The 20,770-nt window shown below is 47.8% G+C and overlaps 1 long non-coding RNA gene across 3 annotated transcripts; it reads right to left on the bottom strand.

Annotated features, from left to right (window-relative positions):
- Window positions 1–5,031: 5,031 nt before the first annotated feature.
- LOC142362567 (uncharacterized) lies at window positions 5,032–20,766 on the bottom strand. 3 transcript variants are annotated; one of them, XR_012765157.1, is made up of 4 exons: window positions 20,596–20,766; window positions 11,313–11,701; window positions 6,376–6,645; window positions 5,032–5,588 (listed from the first exon to the last, which is right to left on the bottom strand). It is a non-coding gene; the product is annotated as an uncharacterized LOC142362567 (long non-coding RNA). The 3 variants fall into 3 exon arrangements; XR_012765156.1 differs by lacking the exon at window positions 20,596–20,766 and adding an exon at window positions 11,850–11,990; XR_012765155.1 differs by lacking the exon at window positions 20,596–20,766 and having other exon boundaries at window positions 11,313–11,799.
- Window positions 20,767–20,770: the final 4 nt, after the last annotated feature.

Genomic DNA, 20,770 nt, shown 5'->3' on the forward strand with positions numbered 1-20,770 from the left:
GGCTCGTTAAATGTTGGGCATGATAAGGGCCTGCAGAGAATTCAATTTATTTGACTGTTAGAGCCACCTCTTCAATGTTTAACTGTAAATATTCACTAATAATAGTGCACACACAGGAGCCTATCAGTGCCAAAACCAGCTGACAAGATCAACTTGTGAAACACCAAGTTCTCTTCCATGTGCACCCCTCCTCGCTGCCTCTCCTCTTTTCCGCACCAGAGGCGGCTGCTGCCAAACTGCCCCAATGCCAGGAGGATCCCTGCATTCTCCCCCGGAGGGGTGCGTTCCCACACCAGCACCCTTTGGAGAGATCACTCCAGCAGCTTTCACTGTGCAGAAGCAGCAGAGCAGCCGCAGTGCCGGCACCGGCAGGGCCACGCCACACCTCACCCGGGCTTCAGCTGGCGGCAGCGGGAAGAGAGCTCTCGCCTGTGCCCCCTGCCTCGGACCTGGCCTGGCACGCACCCGCCATGCTGCGCACAAGGCGCTGGTGGAAGCTGAACTTAGGGTCAGTGCCAGTAAAGGACATGGCAACAGTCTAATCACAGCACCCAAAGAGATGTTGACGTTCTTCTCTTGGATGTGGATCATGAGCCGGGCACAGCCGCCAGCCCTCCCTGGCACAGCCCGGCAGCCGTGCCTGCAGCACTGCACACCACGCAGCCCTGGTCGGACGCCGGGGCACCAGTTCCGTACAAACAGAAACCGTAAGGGAAAACAGGGCTATGCCCTCCTTCAGAGTCGATTTCCACTTGTGGCTGCGACACAGCACAGGGCTTCAGTGCCTGTGCCTTTGCTTTCTCACCCAGAATCCAGAGGGATCCGTCGCCTGTTGGAGAGGCTCTGCAGCACCTCTCCACATTTCACATGGACAAGCCACTCTGAAAACACCACCAACCTCCTGACCCTCTCTAGTTCTTCAGAGCAAGACTTCCCCAAAACAAACTAACAACAGAAACACCACTTCTGAAATCTATGTTTACACGTCTAACTTTTTATTTTCAGGAGAGGACAAAGACCAGGCTAGATGCAATGAGTTATTCTGGTATAGCACCATTTCATTTCTTTCAAAAGACTTCACCATAAATAACTGCATGCTCGCACCTCTTCCAGGAACACCAGCGCTGCTCTGCCTTCCTCTCCCTCCAGCAAAGATGTCATGCGCAGGTCACCCCAAAGTCAGGAGACTTCAGCTATTTCTCATTAAGCAAATTAGAGGGTTCTACTAACTCAGAAAATCTACAGAATTCAATGGCAGTCACAGCCTCATTTTGCAAACAGACCGGTTTATGTCGTGACTTTTCCAGATGGACACAGTGAAACACAGCCCTGATGGGCACCAGCAGCCCTGGAGTAACGGCGCTGCAGGCTCCTCGACAGCTTGGCTCTGGGGGCCCAGCCAGGCCTCCCAGAATGGGGGGCTTCCCGTCCCGCCTGGGCAGCACACGAGAAAGGCATTTGTCCAACTCACACGTCTCACTTGGGGTTCTTCCACTGTGCTGAAATGGTCGAGCAATAGAACATTACCTCCCTTACCTACTTCATTCCCCCCTGAGGACCCGCTCTGCTTTTAACACCCTCTCCCTGATCTCACCTCCCCGCTGGGCTGTTGTGCCGATTAATTAGTTAATGCTTGCCAGGTGCTTTGAAAGTGAAGAGTGCTAAGTACTCAGCATTAAGCATGATTATTAAAAAAGTACTGCAGGCTCTGGCAACGCGCTTGAGGCAGGCCAGTATTACACTGAAGTCGCTTTATCCTTTTGCCTCAGCACTACCATCACCTGCAGCGTGTTTCAGGTACCCAGAAACACACGACACGTCTTGTCTTACAGCTTAATTAGAAAACAACTTCCAGTCAATCCCAGGCTGCACAGCGAAGCAGAAGAGCCAGCCATCGCTCACGTCGCACAAAGCCCACTGCTGTGACAGACCAAACAGCAAACTCTGCCTCCTGCCAGAGCAAACGATTTCCATAATGTCCCCAATTGCCATGATGGTTAGCTGAGGGGACCCCCTGTGGCAAACAGCCAGGCTACAGAGGGATCCTGGCAGATGATCAAGAGGCCAAAAATAGGCAGGAGAAACAAGTTACAGCAAAGTTCAAGACCGGACAGTGCAGCAGCAGGAGGCAGAAGTGGGGGAGAGTGACCTGACCCTGGGCTCCAGACAAGTAGCTCCAGCAGAGCTGGCTGCAGCCCCACAAAGATGCGTTACCCTCCTCAGCCACCTCCTCGGTCCCTCCTGGAAAATGCCATGGGCTCCTGGGCCTGCAGCCGGGTCAGCTCGGTTCCCAGCTCAGCATAGCCGGCTGCCGTCCGAGGCAGGTTCCCACTAAGATGCTGGACCAGGAACCGAAGTCCTTGAAATGTGGAGACATGCCCCCTGCTGCCCCAAGGAGCCCGAGGGACAGCTCGAGGTGACCCTGTGCAGCCACTTGTTCCATCAGGCAGGGTTGGAGCCTGAGGTGCCGAGCAGGAGGGGACACGCGCTGGACACTGTCACCACGGACCGGGCTGCAGGAGCAGGGAGCACCAGCAGGGCCGACAGGGCTCTTCCTGGGGGCACAAGACTCACTGACAGCCCTCTGCCTTCCACATCCACACCTTTGTATTTTAGATATATAAGATACCAAAACAGACAGTTTGGGATTCCCTTGGTAATCAGGGGAACCCATTAAAACATTTTATTTCTCCCTACGGGTGCAGGACTGGTGCCTGTTAGTGTTTTATATAGTCAATCGCCCCTGCCTATGTATTTTCTTTAAACTTACTCTCCTAAAAATGTCACTGCTGCTATTCTTTACCTACAGCATATACTCCAGAGGGAAACAAGCTGCTAATCCAGCTAGTAAATAGGTACATCTGTTACCCCATCTACACTGAAAGGAGCGAGGAAGCTTTTTTCAGAATGGTGATACCACCAAGCTCGCTGAAGCACTGAGCTGCTTTTCCCCAGTCACCTTGCAGCAGAGGCTCGCGCTGGAAGCTGGCTGACTTAGTGACAGGACAAGCAAGGCGAAATTTATTAACAAATGAATTCTTGCCATTACAAGCTGCTTCCACTGCACTACCAGGGTTTTCAAAGGTTCATGGCAGGATAAGCCATCTCCTTTTGTTCCCAAGAGCGCAGCTGAAGGCTTGATCTCCATGGTTGCTGAGCTCTTACTGCAGCTCCACTAGCTGTGGCAGACGCCGCGAGTTGTTTAGCTCTTCTGAAACAGAAGGGTTTGGTGCGCGGAGGGGGGCTAAGCACCCCTGTTCCCGCTGAAGGCTCAGGATGCACCCAGTAAGCTCCCACTCCTGGCACGAGGGGCAAGCAGGAGCACGTGCTCAGGGCAGCCTGTTACACGCTGTGTCCACGGACTGCGAGCATGGGGCGGCCCTGAGCGGGGAAGGGAAGTGGCCGCACCGGCCAAGAAAGGTTTCACTCCCACCCTCAGCCTGGTCCCTGCAACTCAAGGCAGCCGGGAGCGGGGAGAGTGCACCGGGTCTTGGGGCTTGGGGATGTGCCTGACCCCAGCCGCAGCCTGCACCAACCCAGAAGACAGCTGGATCAAAAAGCCAATGTGCTCGCGAAGGGCTGGACCGCCAGAAGTTCTACAGCAGCAGCAATTTCAGCCCTAAATTTAATTGGCAAGAGGAAGATTTGATAGACATCTGCCCTCAGATAGAAAGTGCTTTAGAGAGACAGCAGATTCTTCAAAGTAATTCTCCCGCATCACCTACAGTTCCTCCTTCTTATCTAAACGTGGTATTAGCAACTCAGCTATTGATGCTCCGCAGGGATTTAATTATTAGCAAGAAATTGCTGTTTGCTGCAGCCAGCAGACAGTGCTGGGTAAGGTCTTCTGGGATCCGACTCCAGGCTGCTTTATGGCTTGTCGTTAGAAGGAAATCATATGAAAATCAGTCTTCTCATACGTGAGCAGGTAAACGCAGTTGTCAAGCACAAAGTTGAAAGCTCTCTTCAGTGAAGAAGGGGTAGCGTTTTGTTGGGTTTTTTTTTTTTCAAATGCTGATATGAACTATTAAATCAAAACCAAATCATGAAGCACATCTTCAATCTCTGGTGTCTGCCAGACTCAGACAGGCTTCTGCGGGAGGTCTGTTTGAACGAGGCTATTTTCAGCCATCCACTTGGAAAAAAGTGAGGGGAAAAAATAAAGAGAGAAATAAAGAGGATTTTGTTTCCATATAATCTAGTCCCACCACGTGATGCTGACTGATCTGCGATAACATTTCCAGAGCCCAGCAGGTGTTTGGGGCGTGACTGCAGCCACCCATCCACCACCACAACACACAACCACAAGAGCAAGCACCGAAACAGAGCTCAAAGCAAAAAGCGTGTAGGAAGTTCAGTGCGAAGGTGAATGATGAAACTGCGCAAAACTCGTGCCAAACATGATTTACAGCAGAGAAATGGAATTCTCCTTCCGGGTGAGGGCAAGTTGATTAGTCCCCGTTCCAGGGTACCTCTCCACCACGCTGACAGTCACAGGCCTGTGCATATTCAGATACACCGGGACACCGGTTGAAGACCCCAGGAACCCCAGACCAGGATACGGCTCTCAGTACACTTTGTCCACTTAATTCCTCAGGGTCATTGCTACTACATTCAGCAGAGGAAGAAGATTTTGTTCCCTATCTTCCACAGCTCCTATTGTCACAGAGAAGTTGAAAATCAGCAGAGTGACAACATGAATTTCAGCAGAACCAATTCTTTGCTGTTAAGGTAGCCCAGACACCGATAACACAGGAGAAAGTTTCAACTTGCAGTTGATACTCAAAAGCCACAGTCCCCACAACCCAAGACCTTTTGGCTGTCAGATGTTTCAGAACAAGGTACTAAATATAGTCATGACCCTAAATATACCCCATGTACTGTCTGCATAGAGTAAAACACTACGCATGGACCAGCTAGAGAGATTTATTTCAGTACTGGTGTCATGTGCGCGATAAACAACACACGCGTATCCAGAACGGCTACGCTGCTATAAAGGCTGCTGTTCTGCAGACACTTGATTTCAGAGTTAAACTACAGAGAAACAGGAATTAAAGCAGCAGGGTTGCTAAGGTCTAACAAGTACAGACTAAAGGACATTGAGGAGATAACCCGGGCTCAAGTTACCAGACAGGAAAGAGGATGGATAACGAGGCCCTGCACATCCACTGGCTTCCCCCTCGGAAAAATCCAGCAAGCACCGTTTCGTTTCGTGCCGCTCCCTCCCGACTCTTCGGCAGGGCGCTTCCCAGCACGCAAGTGGAAAGGCTGGTGCAGCCGCGGGCAGGAGGCACGCTGCCCCGACGCCAGCCCGGGGAGCAGCCGCCCGGCCTCCGCCGGGGATCCTCGCACCGCGGGAGCGACTGAACCTCTCCCGGCAGGGCTTCCACACGCCTGCAACTGCTTGGTCCAAGGAGCAGCAAGTTTTTCCCACAGACTCTGGGATCGTGGCTTTATGGGTGTTAGGTCGTTTCACTCTCTGTCCAAGCCGTTTTCTAATTCTTGCAAACTCTTCCCACTTTGTTACTGAAATCGGAGCAGCCTGTTCCAGGGGAATCACACGCTCAGCAGCTCACCGAGTTTCACTGCTATAAAGGGAAAGAGCAAAACCAGATAAAAGCAACTCCTTTGCTACAGAAAATTGCACTTTGTGTACAGATATTAAATACTTCGGAGGACATCTAAGTAAGGTGGTGTGGAAAACTGACAGTTGGAAAATCACATGATAGTTTAATTATTTTTGTTTGAATCCTCAAACTGCTGTGCACTGTTCTATTTTCTGATGTGAGGAAAAAGAAAATTAAAAAAAAAAAACAAACCACCACAAACGACCCAAAAGAGCTGATGGCCTCGGCTTCTCCAAAGAAATCTGCAACAGAATGGTCTGATCAGCCTGTACAAATGCTGCTCCAGTCGCTGCTCTGACTTGCACATACAAGGACTTTAAACCTGATTGCTACTGTAACAGTGAATCATTGCGCAACCGCAGCATCGCAACCCAAGTACCATTTGCAAAGGCATCACCCTCTACCAGTTTTTCAGTTCCCTGTGAATTTTTTCACTGCTGCACCTCTAGTCCCTAGAGGTCGGCCATGAACACACCCAAGGGAATGACCTAGCTAAACATGGCTGCGTTTGTAGCACTATTATTTCCCCTTTAGTACATTTCGGAGCACAGAGAGAGCAATCAGACCTCTGGAAGATTACATCCCAACATATCTACTATAAATATTTATCTGACTGATTTAATTTTAGCTTTACCTAGGTCTTTCAGGGACACACAGTGGGCCTTAGCTTGGGAAACCAGAGAAGCAACACAACATGACCTTCTCGTGTTCATGCCAGTTTCCCCTTACTATCGCTGGGTTAAGTTACCTGTGCGTAACGGACCCGGTACGGCCTCGCAGCGTCCCTGCTTTTCACAGAGGGAATGCCAGGGCTCACAGGCCTTGGTGGATGCTGCATTTGTTGCTGAAATTGGTGATGGAGAAAATAGCAGATTTCATCTTCTTTTCATGTCACGTAAGGCACTTAACCATGGCGACGAACAGCCTGGCACTGCCCAAATTACGATCACTCCAGAGAGGTAACTCCTTTCTGCCTAGTGCAGTACATTCACATGACAGAAAGATGCTCGTTCAGCTACTAAAAGAAAAGAAAAATAAAATCCTGGTCAGAGTAACGTCTTGGAAGTAAACTGCAAGTCAGAACAACAACATTCCTTCTGGAGCGCGAGCTGTGACTTTGGATGTCTGCAACGGTATCTGCCTATGTACTTCACACCTTGTCCTGTAGACTCCAGTCTTGCAAGCAGCTCCCTTCCCAGGCACGGTTTCTCAACAGACGCCGACTCCCGCTCCCACACCGGCTCGCCTGGCACCTCCATGAACTGGGAAGGTCTGTGGGAAGGCGGCCCAGGTTCCCAGCACCATCCTCCCTCAGACAGCCCCAGGGCAGCAGCGATTTTAACCCACCACGGCACACCAGTCGCTGGCACAGCGTGCTGCTCCACTCCACACACCACGTTGTGTCCCAGCCATTTGGTTTCAGGCAGCCTTTGGGGCTGGCAGAGCCACCCGAGCATAAAGGCTGTGGGAGAAGCCAGCAGAACCGGAGGAGAACTGCTGCTGTGACCCTCGCTCCACGCATGCTGCAGCCTGCGGAGAGGGAGACCTGGCACTGCAGGGTGGGACAAGACTGAATTGCAAAGGGGGGGAGGTTCACCAGCAGCTCCAAACTGTCTGAATGAGGAAGCAGGGCATCAGCTCCAGCCCCAGCGAACCACCATGGTTCTCCTCTAAGCTTACCCGCCTCGTTCACCACTGCCAAGGACAGATGGGTACCACAGCCGGCTTTTAGAGGGGTTTTAGAGGGGTTTTCCCAACTGCAGTACGACCACAGCTCGTACTGCTGCCCTGAGGACGCTGAGGAAGTCCAGCACTCCAATTAACAACAAATTGGCCTTAACAATTAACTGGAGTGCTTGCCATGTGACAGATATTTAAGCATCATGTCGCTGGCAGGAGGACAGATCAAGAAGGATTGTGCTAAACTGCGAAAGCAAGCAATATTTAAACAGCCTCAGATCTGCATCCCTGTGCAGCACTGCAGAACCACCACACGGCTGGAGGGAAAAAACAACAAGAAAAAACCCCAAATGAATTGCTCAGATTTGGCCATTACAGGCAATTCGTCTCGGCAGAAAATGTAAATACACGAAGGAACCTTTGCCAAACGCCAGTGCCACCTTTCCTCCTGCCCCCGGTTTCGGGGTGGAGACAGACTCCTCAGACACATGCTTGCAAGGCCAGTAATATTCTCTACCGCTTCACAGCGTTATCAGATGCCGAGGGAAGATACAGTTCACAAATGATGTTTAGTTTGGGAACAAATTTTTCTCTTTTTAAAATGATTTTTTAAAAAAATAAACTCCAATTATTTCAGTACCCCCATTCCCACCACGGCCCCACAGGTAGGGCTGTCAGCAAAGCGGCGTGAGGGAAAGGCCAGGCCATTGGAGCAGGAATAGTTTTGTCAAGTGGCTTTGGTTTGTTTTGTCAAAAGGGTTTGTTGCTAGAGAAAACATGGCACTGAGCTGCACCTTGAGTCACATTTTGGTATGCAAAATGTTCTCCCAGGCTGCAGTTCCCCCTTGCTCTCCCTCTCCAGCCAAAGTATTAAGAGCAGGCTGAATCCCACCCCACCACAAGCCAAGAGGCATGTGACGGATGGTGGTTACAGGCACTGAGGTAACATCAGGAGACATTTAGCTCTTGGCTTGTGACTTTTAAATCCTTCCTTCTCCAAAAACTTTGCTGAATTCTCAGTGCACAAGGTGGTATGAGCAGCAAAAACTGCCACAGAAACTCCCGCTGTGAGGTCCACCTAACCTAGGGATGGGCAATCACCAAGATGAAAATCCTGCCTGGTTCTGCAGCAAGGTAGAGTTCACATCTCCTCCTCACCTACACCGGGCTGCAACAACAGAACTTTTTATGGGGTTCACTAACTGAGGAACAGATCTAGGCCTCAAAATTAGTAATATTAAAAGCAAGATAGATAAAATCAGTTTTGTGTTTGCTTTAAATGCAGACCTGCTCAGCGCAGAGTCCCACGCACAGTTGCATCACCACGAGGGGAGGTTCACTCAGTTCCAGGAGCGGGGATGAGAAGCCAAGGGTGGAGCGGGAAACATTGCCACCAGAGTGCCTGCACCATGAAACTACACCCACACCAGCAAGAACAGCCCTGTCCTTCACCCCACAACTTCCCACTGAGACACCACGATGCAGCAGCAGCACTGACCGGGCTGAGGAGCGGGCTGCTTCGCAGGTCCCCAGCTGAACGAGCCCCCCAGGAGCCTTCCCAAGCCGGGCAGCGAAGCAGAGCCTTCAGACCACAGCACATCACAGACTCCTTCCAGGGAAGCTTCCTGTTCTTCCATGTGAAATAGGGGGCCATGGAAAAAAACAGCATTACGAGACATGATCCTGTCGATGGTGCCTTCCAAGCTCTGCACACCAAGAACAGCATCCTGGAGCACAGCCAGGATCACGGCTTCACGTTGGCTGCTCACCACAACCTTTCTTCATGGATCTAAGAGGACTCCACTTCTCCTTAATGACTGTTTCAAAAAGGATTCAAGAGTGGGTGCATCCAAAATACCGCAGAAACCAACATTTCCACCAGACACCCAACCAGAAGGCACCTCAACACCAAGAAAACAGTGCTGGGCTGGCAGAGCAGGGGTTAACCGGCTGCTTTGTCCACTCACCGTCCTGGGAAGAGCTGAGTTCAAATACTGCAGAGGCTGTTTGGAGAAGCTGTAGTGCTTGAGGGACAAGGTGGTGCACAACAGGCAAGGATGGGTGGGGTGACTGTGGGATGCCTGTGCAGAACAGCCTGCCTTCCAGCCCCTGGCTTGTGAAGAAACCGTATCTGCAACGCAAATTGACTGTGCACAGTCAAGTGATCATCCCAGACAGATTTGCAGGCCTGATCATCTTCCATTTCTGAAAGGGAAACTGGGATTTTCGCCACAGATGTTCATGCGGTAAAAGCACTGCCCAGCAGCCAACCACTAGAGGCGGCACAAGCCAACTATTTCAAATGCAATTCAACCAAGATTTCTTTGGGGAAAAAATCAAAACTCTTTGGGGTTTCCCTGCCAGTCCCAATGTGCTCGTCCATGTCACTGCCTACCTTTACCAAGATCAATGCCCAAGCCACCCACCAGCATCAGAAGGCGTTATGATGTTGCACATCCCCAGCAAGCCAACTCCGGCAACAGGGGAAGGGAAAAGGCTGCTTCCATGGGGAGACCATGTCAAATCGGTCAGGTGACAGGGACAACCGCAGGTGGAAGACAACAAAAGATCTTTCTTGAGTGCAGTTTTACACAGTCACCTCAGTATTTGATATATTTATCAGTATCATAAAAGGTTTATATTCGTATAATTAACTTAATTGTTAAGTGAATAACTTACCTGGCCCAGAAAACAAAAACAAACCAACAAACCCCATAAGCCCTGACACTAATATAAATGTATCACATCAGACAGCAAACAAACTTTCCGTAGAAAAATATGAGACACACAATCTCTTCACCCAAACAAAAAGACCTGCCACGCACTTTTCAACCTAAATCTCCAGATTTCTACAGCTGCTGTGGCAGGGGGCAAGAATGAATCATTAGAGTGCATGAGAACTTCTTAAACCGGTTTGTTGGTGGCAGAGCTGTGTGCAACCCTACGCTGCAGCACGGCTGGATGCCCTCTCCCCGAGCAACCAGGGGACCCACTGGCTTCTGCTTCAGGTTACCAGCAGAACAGGGGGTTGTGCAAGCCAACTTCGGGCACAGCCAGACGCGCTACCTGGAGCCACCACCCCAGGCACGTTCCAGGATCCCTTCTCCTGACACAACAGTGGCAGTGCCCAGCCAGTGGGCAAAAATCAGTGGTGACATCCCTCAAAGGCACAGTCAGCGGCTCTCAGGGGCTCTCTGTGGCCTCGCTAACTGGAGGGCTCCAACAGGGAATTGTTTTAAGAGGACTTCAAGCCTTCACCAGACCTTCCAGGCTCTCCCGTCCCCACCCGTACCGTCAGTGAGGAGCACAGGAAACCTCACCAAAGGCGAGTGGAGCAGAAAAGCCCCCTCAGCAAGCTTCTGCACAGCAGCACGCCAGCCTCCAAGGGGTCAAACACATTAGGTGATAAGAAACAGCAACAGTCACTGAATAATTTATGTGATAAACTATTTCTGGAGCATTTGATCAGCTCTACTGGCTATCACTATTTTTGCTGAATCAACAGCCCCCATCAGAGCATATGCTCTAGCGAAAACAAGCAGCACTGTGACAGGTTAGGAAATACATTTACTAAATTAAACACACACCCCACCTGCTCCGTTGAGCCATAATGCAGTACATACATGGAAATCTGAGCAGCTAAATGCATATTCTTCCTGAAGTGGCTGTCTGTACATACACAATCTGTCCCTTCAGTGTTTTTCCATTAACATACCCACGTGTAGAGCTATAAATCAAAATGAAAGAGAACACAGCAGGCCAGCAGAAGAGCAAGAGAAAGAGGCCATTTTGCAAAAGGCGGTAATTAACTATTATCAGTGAAAAGCAGTTGTGGATATAGCGATTCCGCACCTGGGCGGCCTGCAACAGAGGGCTGGGGAAGTAGAAGGAGGTTGGAGAGAAACAAGGTGTTCAGCTGCTCTTAAAAACAGGAACAAACATCACAATATTTTTTTTAAACAGATTAAAATCATTGCTAAATACACACTTCAATTCAGAACTTACCGCAAGCAGAAATACGAGAGGAGTATTGACTTCTGCAGAGAAGTCAGAAGACCCCAAGTGAAGGAGGGAATGCAGCAGTGAAGCTCAGAAAGTGCCCCAGCAGAGGACGCTCAGCACGGCTGCCCGGTACCTGCCCGAGGCCACCCAGAGCTGGTGTGGCACAACAGGCTGCCCACAGCCAACACACCAGCGGGATTTACACGAGCCATCCCTCCGCTTCACAAACTAGCATCTGGGATTTGCTGGGGTTGGAATCATCTGATTTTTACTACAAACATTCCCCAGGGACATCCCTCACTCCTACAAAACCTGAAATCCTCCCTTGCTGCCACCTTTCTCCAAACGCAGCTGTGAACCGCTCTTCTTGTTGTACAGAGTTGGCAGATTTTCTGAAAAAGAAAGAAAAACTGCCATGAGGCGCTGCAGATGAACATGATAATCTGATGAGCACTGGGATTACGAGACTTCTTTTGCTGGTGCCAGAGCACGCCTGGTACACAAGCCGCCTTCCTTGCACCCAACGCCATGGAAACACACCTGGGGGATCACCGCGGTAGATCTGGCAGCAAAAAGTCACTGCTGCACTTGTTTTCCCAAAGGTGCCTGACTTTGGAAAAGAGGAATCCCCGCATCTGCTGGGATCTTCAGCTCAAAACACGAATTCCCCTCACATTTGGTATTACTAACACACAAACTCCCAGCTACCAGCTGCATGCAGAAGGCAATCTCATTTTCTACCCGTGATCGTGCTGAGGTGCCAGTAGGGTTACAAGAACGTCCTGGACCAGCACATAATTTGGGTGGAGTGAATCAGTTCAGCAGGCAGCGGACAGCATGCGTGACGAGGCAGGAGGGCTGCCAGCTACCGAGCAGCTCCCATCCGCACAGACACACTGGCACAGCACCCACTCGCTATCTGGCAACCGCGGATTTTACGCTGCTCAACGCTGCTGTTAAACACAGGAACCATTTTAGAGCACAACAACAAAATCACACGTAACAGGTTTAACCAAAGCTGCGTATTTTTCTGCTATGGAAACCGGTCACAAGAATGAAAAAGCTGCCCAAAGACAAGAATTTCGTGTGCTGCTCTTTCCTAATCTGCCCTTCTGAAACCCTGAAACTGATGAACGGCGACACAGACCGGTTACAGCCAGCCCAAAGCCGCAACCCAAGCTTTTCACACCACAGCTCTGCCAAGGCACTATCAAGGGTCACAGCGAAGCACAAAGATATTTCACCTGCCACCTCCAAACAACCTCATGCAATGTGCAGCCTCGCTTCAGCTCCACCAAACGGACTCCCCGCAGACGGACGGACAGACAACAGACCTTTTGCTCAGAAAGCCTTAAGACACCTTTTTCCCCTCCCCCCTCCAAGAAGCAGGAATAATCCAGGAGTCCAAGCAAATGGGAGCTGGCGAGAGCTCGGTGGCCCACAACTGAATGAGAAACACCCCACTACATTTAGAAAAAAGCTCAAAAAGCAGCTACAAAAATGGCAGCCTGCCCTCGTCTACTGAGAGTAGAAAGTGTACTGGCTGCAGCTGTGGCAAGAGGTGAGCTGAGGCTCAGGAAACCTTTGGAAAACTGGAGACAGCTAAGCGGCACAATCATCACAGAGTTTACAGGTTAAAATCTGCCAGGAGGCTTACATCCAGGTAATCCTGTCTCAGAGCATGGAGGTCCACATCCAAACCTATTTTTCTACGGATCTACAGCCACTGGTGTTTCATGCTGAGCAACCCAAAAGCCAAAGCACTCAGTATTCCATACTGCAGAACTCTGGCTGTAGATGTTTGCTACTCTATGCATCTCAGCAAACGTTTGCCTGCTTTCTAAACATTTAAGCAACATCTTCAGAGGGCTGGTAAGCTGTGCTCCCCTCCATCCAACGCCAGGCCCTCCAGCTGGTCCTCCCCTGCCAGGTGACGCCACGGCCCGAAGCCCACAACCCCAGCCTCAGTGAGGCTTCACACCCAGGCTAACCCCCTGTGCTATCAACAGCCACGTGCTCGCAGGATCCTTCCCATAAACTGACTATCTCGGAGCAGAATAAAATCAGGTCTTGCCTGGAAAACACTTAACAGACTGTCACTTGTGCCACAGCCAAACACTTCACACAGAGAGAAATGCAGCCCTGTCTCGCACGAGCAGAAACACATCGCGACAGCTCAGGCGTCGAGACGGAACGGCAAGCAGATGACGGGCAGGGGCAGCCCCACACACGTTGGGACGGCGGGGATGAGGAGCCCGGCGGCAGCAGCACGGGGTCCCCTGGGGTCCGTCCCCTTCGCGCCCCGGCACGCTGCACAGCTCGGGGGAGCTGGGGGGGTGCAAGGCACAGAGTCTGTCCGTGTGTGCATGTGAAGTATCACATACTTTTGTTGTTGAATCCGAGTGATTTTTCAGCCTAAGTCACGTTATTGTGTTGTAAATGGGTTATTTTATGCAAGTTTTCAGTTATTTTACAGTCATCTTTGTTACCAGTTTTAAAATACATATATTTATATGGTTGAGAAAGAACCATCTGGAATCACGTCCTGAGAAACACATCCTTCTGGCAGACAACATGTGTACTTCTGAGTAATTAGTGTGTGTTTACAGAAAGACAGGGCATGCTTGGCTTTTTTTTTTTATTTGTGAGCCTACTCTTCACTCATTACCACATTTTCCAACGAGCAAGAACTAACGTTCTGCTTCTCTCAGACTGCTCAGCCCCTGCACAAGGCCGAGATGCAGCACACCCCACACCCGGTGGGGCTTGGGCCCCTGTTCCCCCAACCCTGGGCACACCTTGCTGGGTGGCCCTGCTGCGGGGAGGGGGCTGCCCGCGCCCCGGCACAGTCCCTGCCGGCACTGCCGATGCCGACAGCCGCACCGTCCTCCAGCAAAGCCCCTCTGCTAGACTGAACATCTTCTAAGAGTTCTGTCATTTCTTCGCTTACAGAACAACTGATTTTTTATCTTCCTATTTATTCCATCCATTTCAGACCTCCTTTAATTTTAAAGCTTTTCAGGTTTTTGAAACACCCATACAACCCGATTTAAGAAACATCTAAAAGCCGGACTCCTTCAAGATCAAAGGCCTTCAAAAAGCCAATTTACCTAAAATTTCTAATAACTTTCAAAAGCTGTATAGTCTTTTTAAATTTTACAATTACAGTCTGCTGAAAAAAAAGCGCGTTTGTTCAGAGGTCAGGCCCGCAGCACGCAATGCATCTGTCAAACTAACCCCAGAGATCCCCAGCTCAAACATGACACCTTGTTTTTTTGACTGCATCAAAAAGCCTGAGCTCTCCTTTCTAGCTCCCCGGCGACAGCAGCGGATCTGCCAGCGCACCTTGGATGGTGCTGTGTAACAACAAAAACCTGTTTGGCCCAGGAAGGTCTAAAGAGATTTAAGAAGACCTTGTGAAAGGAAGGTTAAAAAGAACCAGGGGATAAAGATAGGCTTAAAAGAAGTTTATGAAACATGTCTCAAAATAACTTCTTCCCTTAAAAAAGCTTCCTTCCAGTTTCTCGGGGAATTGCTCTTTCTACACAGCCAAGAGTATTTCAGACGCAAACTCCTGTCACACCCAGTACTGCGTACAGAACTACGAGCTGTCCCAAGCATCCAGGTCAGCACTCCCAACCTTTTCCAACTAACAGCCTCAGTTCTTAACAGCAGTATTAGCTCTTCTGCATACCCGACATAAGCCTATTCACAGCCGGCCAGCTTTTCTTAGTTACGTGGTGTGGATCCCTTGCAAATAAGTTCAGAGACAGAAATCAGATTTAAAAACGTTGCTCTACACAGCTATGCGACTTACATGGCGGTGTAAGTATTCCCAATGAACATACTGCCGTCACAATGCATTACACATTTATATAATTCACGTGATGTAAATCCAAAATTGTCTTTAACAAATACCATCGTGTATGAAGGACATTTAAATAACTTGAAAAAGCTCAGATAATCCTGCTTACTCAAAAACTTTGCTGGCTAACTGAAGGGAAAGTAGTCCTCAAATTTAAAACCACAGGAGCAGAGGTAGTAAATAACTAAGGAAAATGGCAGCCCCAAAGCACAGTAGAGTGCCAAATTACCCAATGACTCCAGTCTTCAAACTGGCAGCGCAGCACTCACAGCACCTAGTAATGTCATGCTATGGAAGGACAACATCTTAAGACAGACAACCATCTACGTGGTGCAGCCTGCTACATGCCAGCAGCTACTCCAGATTTAGTGTCTGAGAAAGTCTGAGAGCCAGAATAATCCTATTTAGTTCCGAGAGATCAAACAGGATTTCAAAAAGGGTAACATAACCACAGATTAGTGAAAGGTTCTCAGTTTAAGCACGGTCACTTTGCAGTCATGTTTAGAAAGCATTTTCATCTATAAAGAAAGTTTTTGACAATGTCCAGAGACATTAGAATTACAGGAAAAATTATACATTCATATGTATGAATATTTATGGAAAAAACCTGAGAATGGTATTCATAAAACACCAATTCCCCCTTATCTACCCCTCATACAAATTTTGACTCACTCACTGACTCAGGAAGGTTCTCCCACAGCCATACGTACTATCAGCGAAGGGAATCATCAACAGAGCACAGCATCTCTTTCTCAGCAAAGAAAAGCCCATCAATACTCCCTAGCAATCAACTTTTCTGAACAAGGATTTATTCAGAAGGAAGAAAGAATTTAAAGATACTATCAAAATGTCAGTTGTTGAAGCAAAGTCCATGCTGATAGCATCTACAGTTAATTCACAGTGAATGATGCATGGATGCCTCTTACAACCAGGAACACAGCTATCAGCCTAACCACACCTGCAATTACAGCAATTAACAGCTCTGAAGAGCTTCCCAGAGCTTGTTGATGACAAGGACCTTAACAACAGCTTAGACATGAAACTTCCAAGTCTTTGCTCTTAATTCTTTGTGCTCTGCCACCACTATGAAAATAGCAGTATCATTCTGCTCACAACAGAAAAGCCTCCACCCAAGGCAATTGTGAATGAACGATTTCCAAAAGAAAATGCAGTCCACTTACTGGGATCACAGGAAAATACAGCTCCGTCCACTGAGCTGACTTTGTGCGGCACCAAACCACAGACATCACCTGATGGGCAGGAAAGGACCCTCCTGACGGAGATCTCTGCCATGCTCTATTCCAAAAGCAGAAATCCTGCCACCCGCCAGTGCAGATCCTGGGAAAACATTATCTAAATGGTTACAGCAGGCACAAACCTAATTATCAACCAGACAAGCACCATAAATAACCTAAAGAGATGCACAGATGTTACTTCTGTGATAAGAACAGGGACAGTTAGAGCTGCAGAAAACTCTGGGTATCATTCAGCTAATACAGGACAACTCCTGCTATCCTTTAATAGTCATTCCCCTGCCCCGTAATTTTTTCATCCCATTGCTATTAACTATATTTAAACTCAGACATGCATATTTCAATACCCATCAAACCTTTTTATTTACAGCAACATCCTATCCATCGTGTCTACAGAGTAAGGGCAGCCAGATGAAGTCAGCTAGCTGTCAAGATAAAAATCAAAAAAATATCCCACTATCCATGACTAAGCATGACTGCAAGAGAAGAAAGTGCTCTCGAGTTTAGCTGAAGATATAATGCCATATTGGAATACTTTGACTCGGTGGGTAGCAGAGCCTTAAGGGTGCTGGGCTCAGCTGGATGTCTCTTTCCTAAGCGGAAGGTTAAACCAGCTCACAGAAGCCGACTGGGCGCCAGAGCTCGCCACCTGCGTAACACTGCGCTCCTCGCTCCGGGCTCCGGTGGACTCTGCAAAACCTGCCCACCCAGCAGCTGCATTGCCGCTTGCTGGCTTGTTCCGTAAATTCTTGGAGAAGTTTCAGTACAGGCCTGAAATTAATACCGAGAGTGACCAGGCACATCCTGTAACTGGGTGCTGAAGTGAAGAACAATTTGTCTTGATAACTTTAGAGAACAGCTAGTAACAAATTCCTGTGTTTTCTACTGAAGATACTTGTTTATCTTTTTCTTCCCAAGCATGCTTTATTTGCACATCCTACTCGAGAAAAAGAAAACTATTTTTTCTCAGGGAATCTGATCCCCCTCTTCTCTGGAACAAATAAATCTCTGTTTTTACAGCAATGCCTAGTCACACAGTGACAGGTCAAGGCTGAGTTAGCGTTTTCACTGTACAACACATTCCTTCAATCTTTTACAAACCTACCATAAATACTCATGGGGGACTATAACAGGCTTTAGACACCCTCGTTAGACAAACAGATTTGTTTCCTTCAGACAGCTTTCATGTCCTAGACTGAGTGCCTATAGTTCACTGGGTTGAGGATCCTGTGTGTTTATTCTGGAAGCTGACTGTTTTATCTCCAGAATACTTTGGCTTGGGTTGGCTATCCTTCATCGTAAGCCCAGGCACTTCCAAAAGTGTCAGCCCTCCTTCAAAACCACAGGCCTGTCAAGGCAACTTGCTGACTTGAAGCTTGTTCCCCTCTGAATTGATTTCCACTCATTGTTACACACAGACCACTGCAATGTGTATCTTCGGTATATTAGACCATTTACACATAGCTGGACTGTTACAAAACTTATACGCTTTCCTGAAACCACAATTTGAAAGTTTAGCCTTCATCAGTTTAATCCTTTTTAAAACACAGGAGTTTGCTACTGGATGAATTGTCTTTACTGTAGGTACTTCCAGAGATTGATCTGTATCCTATGTTCTCCCACTAGTTTGATGTAGACAGTTGCAACATAAGAACGTGTCCCAGTCATTTTCAGAAGACTGATTTAAGAATCCAAACATATTTGGGACAAAATTTGCCGTTCTATGAAACCATGAGCTTTTTACATTAGACTACGACTGTCTATGTTCAATAAAGCACTGGTGTGAGTTCCAAGAAGAAAAGAGGAACACCATCTACATCCAAAGGCAATTCACAGAACTGTTGGGATGAATCACAAATATTTTTAGTCAGTAAGCTAACACTCCACTATTTCTGTCCTTGTTATTTAAGCCTCTTGTTTCATCATCAGACGTGAAGCTGTAAATGATGAACAATGCTTCTCAAAACGACAGTGCGTATTTTGCATTTTTTTTCCAAAGGAAGAATATTCTCATTTCCTTTCCTAATTATCAGGAAACCTGTACTGAGAGAAACAACACAGAAAATTCAATCCAAAAGACAAATTACTGATCTGACATACAACATAGTATAGCAAAGTGGGTACAGAAAAGGGATAACAACTCAAGTTGTGTCAATGTTAATATAAAATGAGGTATCCTCTAAGAAAAAAGTGAAATATCTATCTTTACTTAAAGAAGATACCTTTCAAAGTCTAAATTAACAGTTTCCCTTAAACCAACACAGATTAACTTGCGTGCAAGAATGGAGAAACCCCCTAACATTATCAGGTGTGAATCTGGAAATGCAGAAGGTGCCCAGGGTCAATTCCACATTGCACAACTGCGATTTTGGCATCTGAGCTTCTTCCAGTTATTTTTAAGAGGGAAAAACAAGGAAAGAAAAAAAGAAAAACCCCAAACAAACCAACCGTGTCTTAGCCACATCACTTTGGCTTGATCCTTCCTTACTTTCTCTGGGATATACTCCTCCCGTCACAAATACAGCATAGTCCAAGTAGCAGTTTATTTTAAGCTGAAAACAAAGACTAGGAGATAGCAAGCTCACGCAGTTTAAATACAGTTACCTCCTTCTACACCAGTACACAAACCTCAAAGCTGCAGGCAGTAAACATGATGAGAACCAACACCGGACCAACAGCTACAGCAGGATTCTAGAGCTCAAAATTACACCCCCCCAACCAAGCAACGAACATGAAATACAAGTGGCCTAAACACCTGAATGGAAGAGCTGGCACTGCTGTCACCAAAGCCTTAATGTCCACCTCCTTTACATACTGAAGAAAAAGAGTGCTTGTTCAGTAGCCATGTAAATTTTCATAGCATAAGATCAGCAATGAGTCTTTTTGTAAGAACCTGTCCTGTACAGAATGTTTATCATATGTCTTTATACTTGATGAAAAAAAACTTGAGAAAACTACCAAATTACCAGGCTAAGATTAGCACCTCACTTCCACAGCTGTATTCTGAAGTATATATATAAAAAAAGAGAGTATGTTAGTTAATACTTCCACTGTTTTATAATATTTTATTTATCTTTAATTTAAAATAAATAAGGAATACAACATGTACATGATTCCATGACTAACAACAACCTCATGAATGCTACTGCTTCCTAGAAAATTTCAACATAACCCAGAGACATGAAGTTACATTTGTTGGTAAACTGGCTCTACCACCTCCCATTTCTTCAAGACTAAGCCTTAATGAAAAAAACCCCAACCAAAAAGACCAAAACAAAAACCATTTTCTGAAGTTAAGCTTCCACTTTAATAATTGATTTCTTCCAAATAAAAATACCCCTTAAAAACAACCACCAGAAACCTCAAGAAACGAAAAGCCTTGTCAAAGGATTTTTTTTTTGTAAATAAAAAGGCTTTGTGTCAGAGAATAATTTCATCATAGATTTACTTAAGTTTATGTCATTTTCTCAACTACTTCGCATATAGGATTCCTCAGAATGCCCAGGAGTTTTAAAGCAATTAAAGATAAGCTGGTAATCAATACCAGTTTTCAGCTTTTCTGTAAGTCTGTCATGTCCAGACAAGTATTAAAAAAACCCAGCTCAAGTCAAAGGGCATCACTAGGCAACAGCAGGTATTAGTCAGGTTGCTCTCCACGAAGCACTTCCAAGTCAAGCCACAGGCAAGTTCCCGAGCGTTAGAACAGCCTACCCAAGTTTCACAGGTGTAAGAGGTTACACCTCTTTTAGCAAAAATTAAAAGAACTTTTATCAGAAACAAATGATCTGCTCAGTCGTTCCCATGGAACAATCTCCATACATTCAACAACACCCAGAGAGCTCAATCAGCAGTGTAATGCCGTTAAACAAACTGGGCTGACACCAGAGACCCCCGTGCCTACTGCTGAGAAACAGATACCCATGACTCCACACAAAAGTCACCATCGCATATTGAACACGTTCCTCAGGCTGCAGCTTCACAGCAGAGCCAGGTGAAAACCTGCTGCCATACACAGGATCTGCCCTGCTCCACCTCTGCTTCCCCTCGCAGTCCCTCCAGGCACAGCCGACTTGTAAACGTGCCTGTTCAGGCAGCTACACCAGTGGAAAACTATTCACTTCGTTACGGTCAGGAGAAGTTTTCAGAAGAAAGCCAAGTCAATGTTTACCTCTGCCAAAGAGCTCACCCTTCCCTCATGTCCCCCAAGTCAGGTCCACACCAGCTCACGGAGCTGGCTCTGATGCGCACACAGCCAACACGGCAGCTCGGCAGGCACGCCTGGCAGAAAAGACAGGAACTCAGCAGAAAGCTCCTGACAGTTCAGCCAGCTGACTCGCTGAGCT

This window comes from Opisthocomus hoazin, chromosome 10, assembly GCF_030867145.1.
Source record: "Opisthocomus hoazin isolate bOpiHoa1 chromosome 10, bOpiHoa1.hap1, whole genome shotgun sequence".
In the NCBI taxonomy this organism is placed as follows: domain Eukaryota; kingdom Metazoa; phylum Chordata; class Aves; order Opisthocomiformes; family Opisthocomidae; genus Opisthocomus; species Opisthocomus hoazin.